The following is a 14227-nucleotide window of genomic DNA, read 5'->3' on the forward strand; positions in this document are numbered from 1 at the left end:
ATTTGATGGAGGAGGGATGTGCAAATATTGGTTTAAAATGCTCGTTTTTAAAAATTTATGTATATGTTTGTTTATCCAGACTATTGTCTTTTCCTGTCTCCTGGTTTCCCTCTAAGTACGCAGAATGAATACACTTTTTTTCTTCTTTTTCAATTGACACTCACTGGCATAAGAAGTACCTTTATATTAAACTTTGAAGACTTTGCAACATTCAAATATTTTTTAGATATTTGAGCAAGCTTCAGAAGAAATTATAAGAGATAGCCCTGCTTTGTTTTGTTTTAGAAGTAGTATTGTGTTATCAACCAAGAAGAGATCGTGCATCTTTCAGAATCCTGGTCAAATTGGCCAGAAAGGAATGGCAAATTCACACAGTAGTGGAGCCTTTTAAGTCATTCACATTTTATTGATGGACAGGTGCTTGTGTTTACCTTAGGTTCAGATAAACAGTCAACTTCTTCTCAGTTCGAATAATTTTTCTCTTCTCAGCTTCCCACTTTGGCCTTTGGAAAAGTGAGCTTTTTCCACTTCTTCTCTTCCAACAAGCAGAGAGAATTCACCTGATTGGTGAGAGCCACTGGTCAAGTCCCAGGTGTAGGTGACTCTTCCTCAGACACAGGAGGCAGGACTGGTTTTCTGCCCAGGGACCACATGAGTCTTGCATTTCCATTCTCCACCTGTAGACCAGTGTCTCTCAAACTTTGATGAGCACCAGAATCTTTTGGAAGACTTGATAAAACAGATTGTGGGCCCCATTCCCAGAATTTCTGATTCAGAAGTTTGCGGTTAGGGTCCAAGGGCTTGCATTTCTAACAGGTTCACGAGTGATGTTGATACTGTGGTCCCAGGACCACACTTTGAGAACCACTCTGCTAGACAAAACAGGAATGGCTGTTTTCACCAATTATCCAGATTTCCACCATCTTTGTTCTAACATCTCCTTCTCTGCCTGGGCAGGTAATTCAAGTAAGTCTCTTACCTGTGCAGGTGATTTTTGAATTCAAAGAGAGGCTAATAGGCTCATTTCCTTTTAAGCCTAAGCCATTATCCTCCCACATAGGATGAACAGTGAACTTCGTACTTCGGATGATAAAACTGTTGCTTAACCAACATTTGGCTTATTGTGTCTTTTTGCAATTGGTTAAAACCCATTAGGGAGGAGGAGTAAGTGACTTGATAGTCTTCTAGATCTTCTCCTGGTCTCCCTTAAGCAACAGAGATATTCTCCTGCCCAGCTACTCAGAGGTGGGCACATATTGTGAGATTTCTGCATCTGTAATTTACTAAGAATTCAAGCTTTTTCTAGTAGAAGGTCCTTGTATCAAAGTAAGATATTTCAATGTCTGTCTTCCTGTAGAAAGAGCTTTACGGAGCCTTTCTACACATGAAGAAATATTCTCATATCCTTATATCATTTACACTTCACTACCACCAAACCCTGACACCAGAATGCACATTTATCACAGAATTTAATATGAGAAATTTTGGACCAATTTCCTGGTGTTCAAGCATAATAATCATTTTTTTCTACTGTGCTAAAAAAGTAAGGATGGTCATTTAACAAATTAAAAAGAAAAAAGCAAAGCCTGTATTTTTTCTTTGTTTTAAATTGAGCTATAATTGACATATGACACTGTATTAGCTTTAGGTGTACAACATAAAGGTTTGACATATGCACATATGGCAAAATGAGTACCAGAGTAAGTTTAGTTAAGAACCATCACCACATCTAGTTACAAAATGTTTTTCTTGTGATGAGAACTTTTAAGACCTACTCACTTAGCAACTTTCAAATACACAATCCAGTGTTGTTAACTATAGTCACCATGCCGTACGTTACATCCCCAGACTTATTTGTCTTATAACTGGGAGTCTGTACTTTTTGACCACCATCACCCATTATATCAGTCTATTATACTTGCTGAAAAGTGTGAGCTATCACATAGTCTGCCCATGTACCAATGAATTCTTTTAAATAGAATAGTTACTATTTTCATGTGGTAATTTAAACTGAGATTTTGTTGAAGGCTTGGCTAACATTGAAATCGATGTAGTGAAATTTTATAAATACAGATGTTCATTGCATTATTATTTATAGAAGTGAAAAAATGAAATGTCTTAATTTTCACACATAAACAACCATAGCGATTTGTTGATAAAATGAATTATGGTATAGTGTTGTGTTGGGAAGGGACTGAAATTGAGAGAAGATGAACTAATGCTCTGCTAGGAGAAGGGTTTCTTGTGGTCTATGTGGTTTTGTCAACCAAAGTCACCTTATCAATTTTGAGACTGTCTTCAGGCACTGTCTTGATTGTTTCACATGTAACACCTAAAAAGACACTTACAGTTGACCAGTGGGATCTATCTATAGCTATATATGTATATATAGGCAAATAATGGTACCATTTATTTTACAGTTCTGAGTTATTTTAGTTATTCTGCAGTTTTTGGCCTATTTAGAAAAAGTCTGATGAATTCAGTCACACCCCTAAGCTATTTCCCCTCCACCCTTTATTTTAAATGTAATGAGCCCATCTCTATCTTCTAATAATCCGTTCATTCTCAACTTGGAGTGGGGACTGAGAATATTTTCCCCAAGGGAGTGAAAATTGATTCTTGGGGAGGAAAAATATTGTAGTTATTACAATGGCTTGTGATACTCCAAAGGCCACAGTAGAAAAACAGATACATAGTGTAACTGTGGTATTAAAATTTCATGAGGTGGCTGAGCTTAGAAAAAAGTCTTCAAAAAGTCTCCTTATGACGTTAATAATGAAAAAGGCTATGAAATACTGCTCTAATATGTTGTTTCCTAGGTAAACTCTAATCTACTCCCAAGACTTTTTTGTTGCTCTTGTTTCTATAGCATTTATTGAGGACTTCAAGTAATGAATCTGTAATATCCGTATTATTATTCTGTCTCTTTACAGATGGGGCATGGGGAATATTTTAGAAGAATTTTAAGTCACATGCATAGAAAGCAGCAAAGCCAGTGTTCAGGGTCGAGCTGACTGAATCCACAACTCAGGCTTCTAAACGTGATGCTCTCATTCAATTCAAAGGCTATAATAACACAAACAATTCTGTAAATCTAGTCTTTTCCCTGAAGTTACAGACCCTTATATCTAACAAGCTAACTGTTGTACTGCTCTAAGTCTACATCTGATCTACTTGAATTGGCAACTCAAAATTTTTTCTGTTTACTTAACTGACTTACTGAGCCATCATTGACGTACAATAAACTGCACATAGTAAAAGAGTATCATTTGTTGAGTGTTGGCAAGTTATACTCTCAGGAAACCATCCCCCATAATAAAGATAATGAGCACATCCAACATCCTCCAAATTTCCTCAAATTTCATTGTAATATCTCTTTCCATTTCCTCACTGAGACCTATCCCAACCACAGCAACTACCGATCTGCTTTCTCTTGCACGTTTACTATTCTCAATTTTGTTCATGGCTTTTATGTAGATCCAGATTTCCATCTGTTATCATATCCTTCCATCTGCTGGATTTCTCGTAACATTTCTTGTAGAGCAGTCTGCTAATAAATCTTTTTATCTATTTTGTGTCTAAAAAAGTCTTCATTTCACTTTTGTTTTTGAAAGATATCTTCACCAAGGGTAAAATTCTAGGTGACAATTTTTCTTTCATTGTTTTAAAGTTGTTGCTCCACTGTCTTCTGCTTGTATTGTTTCCAAGAAATCTGCCGTCATTCTTATCTTTGCAATTGTACAAAGTTTGTCTTTTATCTATGGCTATCTTTAACGTTTTTTTTAATTAATGTTTTTAAGTAATTTTATTACGTGTCTGTGTGGTTTTCTTCATTTTTTTGTGTGTTTAGAATTGATTGAGCTTCTTGAATTTGTAGGTTTATAGTTTTCATCAAATTTGAAAATATTTCACATATTATTTAATTAATATTTTTTCATGTCTCATTTTCATCTTCAATTTTACATATATTAGGCTTCTTGAAGTTGTCTCACAACTCATTGATAACTCTGTTCATTTTATCTTTTTTTTTTTTTGGTTGCTTGTGCTTTTGGTAGCCTATCTAAAACTATTGCCTAATCCAAGATCATAAAGATTTACACTTAAGTGTTCCTCTGAGAATTTTATAGTTTTTGCTTTTACATTTATGTCTCTGATAGACTTTGAGTTATTGATAACTTTTGTATACAATGTGAGGTCACAGTTAAGCTTTATTATTTTGCCTGCAATTATCCCCAAACTATTTGTTGAAATGACTGTTATTTCCCCCATTTAATTGTATTGGCACTTTCGTTGAAAATCAATTAACCATAAATGTGAGGGTTTATTTCTTTACTCTCAATTCTATTGTATTGATCCATATGTCTATCCTGATGGCCATACCTCACTGTCTTGATTTCTGCAGTTTTGTAGTGAGTTTTGAAATTGGAAAGTTTAAATTCTTTGTTCTTTTTCATGATTGCTTTGGCTATTCTGTGTCCTTTGAATTTCCATATACATTTTAGAATCAGCTTGTCAATTTCTGCACAGAATTCAACTTGGATTTTGACAGGAATTACATTAAATCTGTAGAACAAGTTGGGGAGTATTGCCATCTTAACAATTGAGGAGTATTGCCATCTTAACAATAGTTAAGTCTTTCTATTCAAGAATATGGGCTATCTTTCAATTGATTTAGATCTTTAATTTGTTTCAGAAATTTGATTTGTAGTTTTCTGAGCATAAGATTTGCTCCTCGTTTGTTTAATTTATTCCTAAGCATTATATTTGTTTTTTCATGCTGTTGTAAATAAATTTATTTCTTAATTTTTTGGAGGTAGCTAATTGTTACTCTATAGAAATACAATTGATTTTGTATATCTGTGTCATAATTTTGCTGAGCTTATTAGTTCTAACTTTTTTAGTAGATTCAGTAGAATATTCTATATATAAGATCATGTCATATGGTAATAGAGATAGTTTTATTTCTTTTTTTCCATCTGGATGTTCCTTACTTTATTTCTTGCCTGACTGACCTGGCTTAAACCTCCAGTACAATGTTGAATAGAGGTAGCAGGAGTGGACATCCTTGTCTTGTTTCTGATGTTCAGAGGAAAGCATTAAATCATCTTTCACCATTAAGTATGATGCTAGCAGTAGGTCTTTAGATACCTTTTATTAGGTCAATGAAGTTCCCTCCCCTTCCTAGTATGTTGAATGTTTTTATCATGAAGAGGTGTTGAGTACTGTCAAATGATTTTTGTACATCGATGAGATGATTATATGGTGTTTGCCCTTTATTGTATTGATGTAATAAGTCACATTAATTTATATTTGTATGTTGAATCACCTTTGCATTCTTGAAATAAATCCCACTGAGTCATGGCTGCAAAAGACTCTTAACTGGTCTGTCTTCCCCCACCTCCTCCTCCATCAAATCATCCTACTAATAGAGGCTTCTTTATAAAATACAAATCTGATTTAGTAACACTCTTTTATATTAAACTCCTTTAATTTCTCTTTACTGCTTTTGGTGTAAAACCCAAACTCAGCATGGCATTAGATAATCCTTGATTATCTCCAGGCCTAGCAGGATCTCCAGGCTGACTGCATACCACTTCCTCTTTCCAAGAACCATGAACTGCTTGTAATTCCTCATATATACAATTTTTATCTCCTAGTTCATGTCTCTGTACATGCTTCACCTGGAATGGTTTTCATCATTTTGTCTAGTTAGCTGCTGATGATATATCAAACCTAATTTCAGGTGTATGCTCCTCTCAGAAGCCATTTCTCATGTTCACTCTCCCAGTAGGGGATAGTTCCCTGTCCTAGGTACTCGCTTGGTTTATCCCTATCATGGTATTTATTGTGTCATATCAAGATTATTTATTTAAGTGGCAGTTTCTGAGGGAGACAATGAACTCCTTGAAGAAGGAAGGGATCATGCCTTAATAATGTCTTTATTTCTGGTGCCTAGTACAGGTCCAGACCATAAGATTTTTTTTTTAATTTATTTTTTCTTTGGCTGCACTGGGGTTTATGGGATCTTAGTTCCCTGACCAGGGATTGAACCTGTGCCCTCGGCAGTGAAAACGCAGAGTCCTAACCACTGGGCCGCCAGGAATTCCCCAGACCATAAGATGTTCAATATCTAAATGTACCTATGATGAAGGCATTATTATATAGTATAATTTAAAGGGTTGTAAAATTCCCAGATACTTATCATTGATTTTATTGCGTATATAGAAATTCTCTGTAGCATTTATCACAATCCTGAGTAACTGTTTACATGTGATATACTTAACATCAAACCTCCCCGAAGGCAGACACCATTTCTGTTTTGTTCACCATTGTGTCTCCACCACTTAACACAGTGCCTGTATATATTTGTTGAATGTACAAATGAATGAATAAATGACCATTCTTTTACATGAAGGAGTTGTAATCAACGTATCCTTTTAAAATAAATCATACTTGATGGAAGTATAGTATTAACCTTCTGGATAACTTATCAACTTTTCCCCCTCAGATTAGTTGGTTTTAGCAGACTTGGAGTCCTAAAGTCATTTAGTTCGACATGAAATTGAAATTGTCTAATTTCACACTTCATGCATTTACTCTTCCGTTAGTTTATAAAAATAACTTATTTCAGGTCCCTGCTCTAGGTAATCTGTGTGAAATAACTCTTTAGTACATGAGATACGTATAATTATTGTGGTAATCGTTAGAGCCTTGTCACTGAATATCTCAGTCTCCCTCTTGCGCACATGGTAGAATTGCACTCTTGGCCTTGGAGCTGCATCTGGCCAGTGATTTATGAGGGGAAGTGATATGGGTCACTTCTAGGTGAGCGCACTTGCTGCAGACACCCTTCCTGCGCTCTTTCCCCTCTGCTATATGACGGCATGTTCCACATAGTGACTGCTGTTTCTACCGGGGTCTTTGAGTAAGCGTGATGACGAACAGAGCCCCCAGCTGATCTGAGATGAGCGGGAAGTGTTAGCAAGAAGTATCACCTATTGTTTTATAAAATTCAGATGTGAGGGTTTTTACTGTAGCACAATCCAGGTCAGCATGACTGGTCAAATTATCATCCCCATTTACAGATGAAGAAACTCAGGTAGAGAAAGGACAACTGAATGGTTTCTATCGCACCACCCCGTGATGTAGCCTTGTGGGGTTCCAATCAGGCAATCTCCCCACAGACTGTATTCTTCATCCCCTGCTTCACTGCTCTGCGTTAACATTAGCCATCTTCTGGTTGTGACACTTTTCCTCATGAGCCCAGAAACATACAGCTGTCTATATTCAAAAGGAGAAGTGGATAATAATATAAAGAACCTGTTTAATAGGGCCAAACCTCAGCGAACCATTTTTGTCTTCTGATTGAGTACTCTGTCATTTTAATGGAACAATCATAGTTTCACAAATCATTTAGTTAGGACAATTTCTGGGATAATTACCTTGTCAGTTAAATTTTAAAATATTGAAATTAAAGTTGAAGTTTGAAAATTATTCACAGCTTTTGCTTTCTCCTTGTTTTATAAAACCACCAATAATGTCCAGAAAGACATGTATACTCTGATACCGTAAACCCCAGATCAAATGAAGTGTAATCAATTTTTCACAGTGGTTAAAAAGGCCCATGGAATAAAGCATATTTCAGCTGACTACAGAGGCAAGGGCTTATTATTATAATATAAAATGACTTTAATATATTTGCTGAAGTAAATTATTCAAAAAATTAGTAAAAATGATGTCTTTTTAAAAAAATGACCTTTTTGATGCTTAAACATTAATACACATAAATATGAAGTGCTTATAATTAATTACTGAGCTTTTTACATAGAAACAAAGGGCAAAAAGGATATTAAGAAAGCTTATTTTGCCTACAGTAGGACAGTATAGCATGAAATCCCTTTTGCGAAGAGTCTAGGGCTACACTGCCCTGTACAACAGCAACCAGCCACATGTGGTAATTTAATTTTAATAAAATAAAATAAAAAAATCAGTTGCTCAGTTATACTGGCCACGTTTCAAGTGTGGCTCTCGGGTAGGGATGACCAGCTGTATGATGTGAGTGAGGAGAGAGGCATGTGCCAGGAAGTCCAGAGGAGGGGAATTTTCAGTACTCTTCAGAGAAGTCCTGCTAGAGATCATTCCTGATCTGAGTCTTGACACTCCAGTAATGAGGAAGACAGGCAAGTAAATGTGGGAAGGGCACTCCTATCAGAGGCAACATCATAAGTCAGGATGTAGACTCCAAGAGTCCTCGCTGTGTTTGTGAAATGAGAAGCAGTGTAGTTCTCCTAGGGAGTAGTATGTGCGGAGCTGTCAAGATTGATGGGGGGGGTCAGGCATTGAAGGCTTTACAATGCAAATACACTTGCGTTTTATTCTGTAAAATAAGCAGGAAGCACGAAGGTTTTAAGTAGGTGAATACCAAGGTCAGCTTTGCATTTTACGGAGTTTACTTGGCAGTTGTGTGGAGTATAAAAGGAGTGTACCCTTTAAACTTGTGAATCGCTATACTGTACACCTGTAACATACAATACTGCACATCAAATACACTTCAATTAGAAACAAAAGAAAAAGTCGAAAACAAACTTGGGTTTGGCAGTTTCTCACGTGTACAGTTTAGTGATACTGTTCCCCTGCATTCTAAATCCTTGCTTAAATACACCCAATCCTTGACCCTTCATGATTTAATCAATAAGTGTTTATTCAGTGACTATTACATTTAAAATAGTTTCATTAGGTATTAAACTGAAAAGAGGAAAGCAATTCCAAAGACTTTTAATCCTCAATTATTTCCCAAATTTTACTTTCTTTTCTGTTAAAACCTCTTCCCCTAGGAGACATTTTTAGAGCCATTAACAAGTGATTCCATTTTATCTAAAAAAAAATGCTTATTGAATGCTCACTATTACTAGATACAATGCTAAAAACTAAGAACAAAGAAGAAATGAACTCTGTCTTTTCTGATTAAGCGGCAAAGTTATCCTAATGCAGTTTTACCTCCTCTTCTCTTCCCTGCCCTCTTCTGGTAGATATAAAAAAGTTTTTTAAAATAGACCAAAGGCGAGTAGTTGGAAGAGAAATTGTCTGTAATTAGCATATGTAGCACCAGTCCCTTACTTAAAAAATAATGGTTAGAGTAGCAGAGATAGGAATAAATAGTAGTGGGCATGAGAATTATTTTGTTGTGATATCCTAAGAGATATATTGAAAATATTCTCTGTCCAAAGGAGAATTTTGGGTACATTCCTTGTGCTTTGGAAAAGAAGGAAGCTACAGTGATTTACAAAATATACAGTGAGAGCAGGTAAGTTCTCCTGAATTTCAGTCTTCTGTGACATTTCAATGAGACATCACTCACCTCAACATAAAACCTATTTACATTCCTCATAAATAGAATACCCTAGCTTTTATCTTTAGAATATTTTTTCCCTATGGGATTTTTTTATAACTGATCACAGAAATCTTGAGTAATCTCAGACTTAAATTGTGGTGAATTTAATTTCGATTATAATTGTGGAAAAGACCCCATTTATGTTGTTTGATATAACTGTAATTTATCGCTCACAGGGAGAAGTAACTTTTATTTTTAGGAAGTATGTATTGTGGAAAGATAAAAATGTTTGAATTTTTTTTAGGTTTTTCTATATTTTGTTCAGAAAAATAACCAACTTTGGAAATGGGGCAAAAATAACTGTTTGAACTTTCAAGGCCATACTAAGCCTGATCTAATTAAAAGGTTTATTATCTTAAGGTTTATTATCATTCTACTGTCGAAGAATGATTAATACTATAAAAATATCATTACTATTCTACATCTTTATAAAGTTACCTTATAGAAAAATGATGATCAGTCATAATTATTTTTTTGTCCAGAAGAGATGCCAATGATTCTTACCCAGTAATGAAGATAACCCAAAAGGTTATGATCATTATTGCCAAATAGAACATGAGACATATGCATCTAATTTAGCAATCTTATTTCATCATTCCTTTATTTTTTTCCGTCTTTCATATCCTTTTTTGAACCAGCTTTATCATGTTGCTGGTTCCCTCTTTAATGAGTTAATTAAAACTTTTGCTTGTGTTCACTCTGCCTGTGAGAATGATGTTTTTGTTGTTTGTTACATTTGAAGTTATGTTTTGACAATCTGAAAATTAAATAATGATCTCGTTGTTTTATTTAACATCAAACCCATCATGATGGAACTCCATACATGAGGATGCCATCTGTAAAGATGGTGCCCATAACCAATAGAATTTCTAGAAATGTTTGTGGATAAGGTCAAGTTGATCTGGGAAATAGAAAATTAACAGGTGTCTAGAAGCTGCAGAGCTCAATTCTTTGTATGAAAAAAATCTATGTAGAAGCCCTGGAGAACCAGCCGGACTTTGCTCTTCATGCTTATAGTGAGACAGAGTAGATTGCCCTGGTTGTCTGCTTTTGTACACTTTACATGTTTGGTAAGTGGTAAATGGCTGATTATATGTAAACTGACTTGCCAAAATGCAAAGTGTCACCATGTATTTATTTCTATTAATAAACATAGTCAATAAACAAACATGCCTTTAGGGGAAAAAAACACAGTTTAAAAAAGGAAGATAAGAATCTCTTTGATGGCTGATTTGATCCTAAGCATTCGTTATTAGTACCTCAAGTTTTTGATATCATGGGAACTGTTTATAAAAATTTTCCAAGAATTCCATGAAAATTGTGCCCAAATTAGAAGTCAGCAAGTTAAAACAACTTTTAAGGTTATAGCTTTCTGTTGTTTTCGTTATCTTTCGTGTCTTCCTTTCGACCAAAGAAACTTAAAACATGACTCAATGTCTTAATGCTTATAAAATGTTGATTTATATTGCCTTGGTCCATCTTAAAATGATCAATTGTCAAAAATCATCATGGACAGTGGTGTGTGTCAATAGGCAGTACTCTTTACTCTAGTGTTTATACCTTTAAGAAATATTGAAAATCTATTTCTATGTAACAGACCATTCTATAACTGAATTTAACTAGCAACAGAACTGCATATTGGTGTTTGTCTTGAAAGGAACAGTTCTTGTTAATTTAAAAACATTTTAGAGTTTGTTTTTGAGGTTAAAGTGGTTGGGGGCAGGAAGGTTAAAAAGAGGAAGTTTTAGCAGGTTCAATACTTGAGTGCATGTGAGTATAATCTGGCAAAGAGACATTCAGGAGTGGGCCTTGTTAAAATGATGCATTTATTTTGAAATTAATTAATTGAAATGAAAGTATGTCTACTCAAAGTCTAAATCGTTAAGGCCACTGATTTCAATCAAAGAAGATGCTCCTGGAGGTTGTGTTTGTATTATACCACACTAGTTTCATGACATAAGGTTTACAATGGCAAAGAAAACTATGCATCACTAAGAATCCAGCGTGTTCAAAAGCAAATGACAATTCATTTCCTTTTGGATATTAAGATGCTAGTAAGGTGATAGTATTTGACAGGAGCATAGATGACCAAGGACACAAAAGCATCAAGTGAGACAGGCTTCCCCATGCTTTTGCTGTGGACAGCTTCAACCAAACATATCAAGGAAAGCTTAACTGTGGTCTTTAAATGTAAGACTGTCTGGGAAATCAGGGCCAGCTGGCATCCATTCAGAAAAAAAGATTTTCCACTGCATCTGAGAATATTGAAATTGCCATCATTGGTCAGTCATGTAAGGAGATCAGGCAACCTACTGTAATCATGCTCTCCAATGATGGTACAGACTTACCATTGCCTGTGGAGTGGCTTGCTTTAGCTTAAAGTTTGCTTGCACGCAGGAAGTGTGATTGCTGGATTACAGAGCACAGACAGCTGCTGTTTGGCAAGGAAAACTCATCGATAAAATTGCACTGCCTGATTGCGGGATTACAAGTTAAAGAGCTATACATTGTAGGAAAAACGAAACCAATTTCATTGTTTAAAACATCTGTGGGTCATCACTTGATTTCACTTTTCAAGTTTTGATTTTTACCCTATTAGAGATCTAAGGTAAGATATCAATCCTGAAGCACTTTCTTAGAAGTTACACCGTTAACTAAGAAGTTAATAGGGGCTTCCCTGGTGGCGCAGTGGTTGAGAGTCCGCCTGCCGATGCGGGGGACGCGGGTTCGTGCCCCGGTCTGGGAAGATTCCCACATGCCGCGGAGCGGCTGGGCCCGTGAGCCATGACCACTGAGCCTGCGCGTCCGGAGCCTGTGCTCCGCAACGGGAGAGGCCACAACAGTGAGAGGCCCGCGTACCGCAAAAAAAAAAAAAAGTTAAAAAAAGAAGTTACATAAAAGTTGTACTCTTATCAAATACCAAAGCCTTTCCACCGAATATATTATCTCATTTTTAAAAGTCATAGAGGAATAATAATAGATGAGTTTCTCCTAAAATTTCAATAAAATTTTATTAAGATAATGGGAAGACTTTTTGTCACGGGTACTAAAATCAACAATGAAATGAAATGCAACAACTAAAGTTAAGAAAATACTCCCAAATGAGAAAAGATTTCTAATGAAGCAACCTTAAAACTTAATCGCCATACAGGCACACCTCGTCTTATTGCCCTTTGCTTTATTGTGCTTGGCACATATTGTGTCTTTTGCAAACTGAAGTTTTGTGGCAACCCTGCTGCGAGCAACTCTATTGGCACCACTTTCCCAACAGCATTTGGTCACTTCGTGTCTCTGTGTCACACTTTGGTAATTCTTGCAGTATTTTAAACTTTTTCATTATGATTATATTTGTTAAGGTGATCTGTGATCAGTGATCTTTGATGTTGTATTGCAAAAAGATTATGATTCGCTGAAAGTTCAGATGATGGTTAGCATTTTTTAGCAATAAAGTATTAATTAAGGTATGTACCTGTTTTTTTAGACATAATTTATTGCACACTTAGACTACAGAATAGTATACACATAACTTTTACATGCACCGGGGAACAAAAAACTCATCTGACTCTATTTATGCAATATTCATTTTATTGAGGTGGTCTGGAACCAAATCCGCAGTATCTCTGAGGCATGCCTGTACATTTGTGGAAAATCTCAGAAGTATGCGCCAATTTTAAACCTCTTTTATGTCTTTTACTGGCCTTACACAGTTCTGGGTCCAGAATCAGTACTCAACAAACATGAATTAACTCATTCAAAAAATCAATCACAGTCACAAGGAAAACTTAGTAAAAACCTGCATTTTTATTGGGAGTATCTTCAGGAATTTATAAGATGGTATTAAGAGAAACTAAGAATGCTATACTTCCTGTGGTGATCCTTATTAGCATAACTAAGTGCATGCTGTCTTTTTAAAAGTAGAATTAAGAAAATGAGAAATAATAATTTTGAACTAACTAAACAAAATCAATATGTTGGGGGAAATCTTTATAGGAACAGTTTTTTTTTTTTTTTTTTTTTTTTTTTTGCGGTACGCGGGCCTCTCGCTGTTGTGGCCTCTCCCGCTGCGGAGCACAGGCTCCGGACGCGCAGGCTCAGCGGCCATGGCTCACTGGCCCAGCCGCTCCGCGGCACGTGGGATCCTCCCGGCCCGGGGCACGAAACCGCGTCCCCTGCATCGGCAGGCGGACTCTCAACCACTGCGCCACCAGGGAAGCCCTATAGAAACAGTTTTTGAAGTGAGATTCAAATACCATCTTCAGTAAAGTGACAGTTTTCTGACTTTACCCAAATATCCAAAAACACCACTGGGATGTAAGGAAACTATCTTTGCTTATTTAATGCATAAATTGCCTCGTTTCTGAATGGAGTGCTTTGGAGTTCCGACTAGAGTAATAAGAAGAACAGCAGTGCCACAAGAAAAACATTTCCAAGAAAATCGAGCTTTCAGGGACTCCACGATCACATCCACACATGTACCGACATCTGGTTCTACATAGTCTGCTTTGCCAACTGTGACTATGAAGGTGAATTATTTTCTTTTCTAAAGCCATCCTCTCCACTTGGGCATAAGATTCTATCTCCTTTCACCTACCCACCTATTAAAGAACTATTTTTTCCTGTCTCTGCTGAAGATGAATAAGCCTCCACTTAGCAAAGGATCATGCTCTTAATTTGCCCATCTTAAAACAGAAAAAAAACCTTTCTACTGATTTCAACATCTGCCAGTTATCACCTTGTTCTGTCTGGTCCTCTTTACAGCAAAGCTCCCCAAATTGTTTCTACACTCAGTTCTCCAAACCTCCTCCTATTCTCTTACATTTATTCTATCAGGCTGTC

Source organism: Globicephala melas, chromosome 17, assembly GCF_963455315.2.
Source record: "Globicephala melas chromosome 17, mGloMel1.2, whole genome shotgun sequence".
Taxonomy (NCBI): domain Eukaryota; kingdom Metazoa; phylum Chordata; class Mammalia; order Artiodactyla; family Delphinidae; genus Globicephala; species Globicephala melas.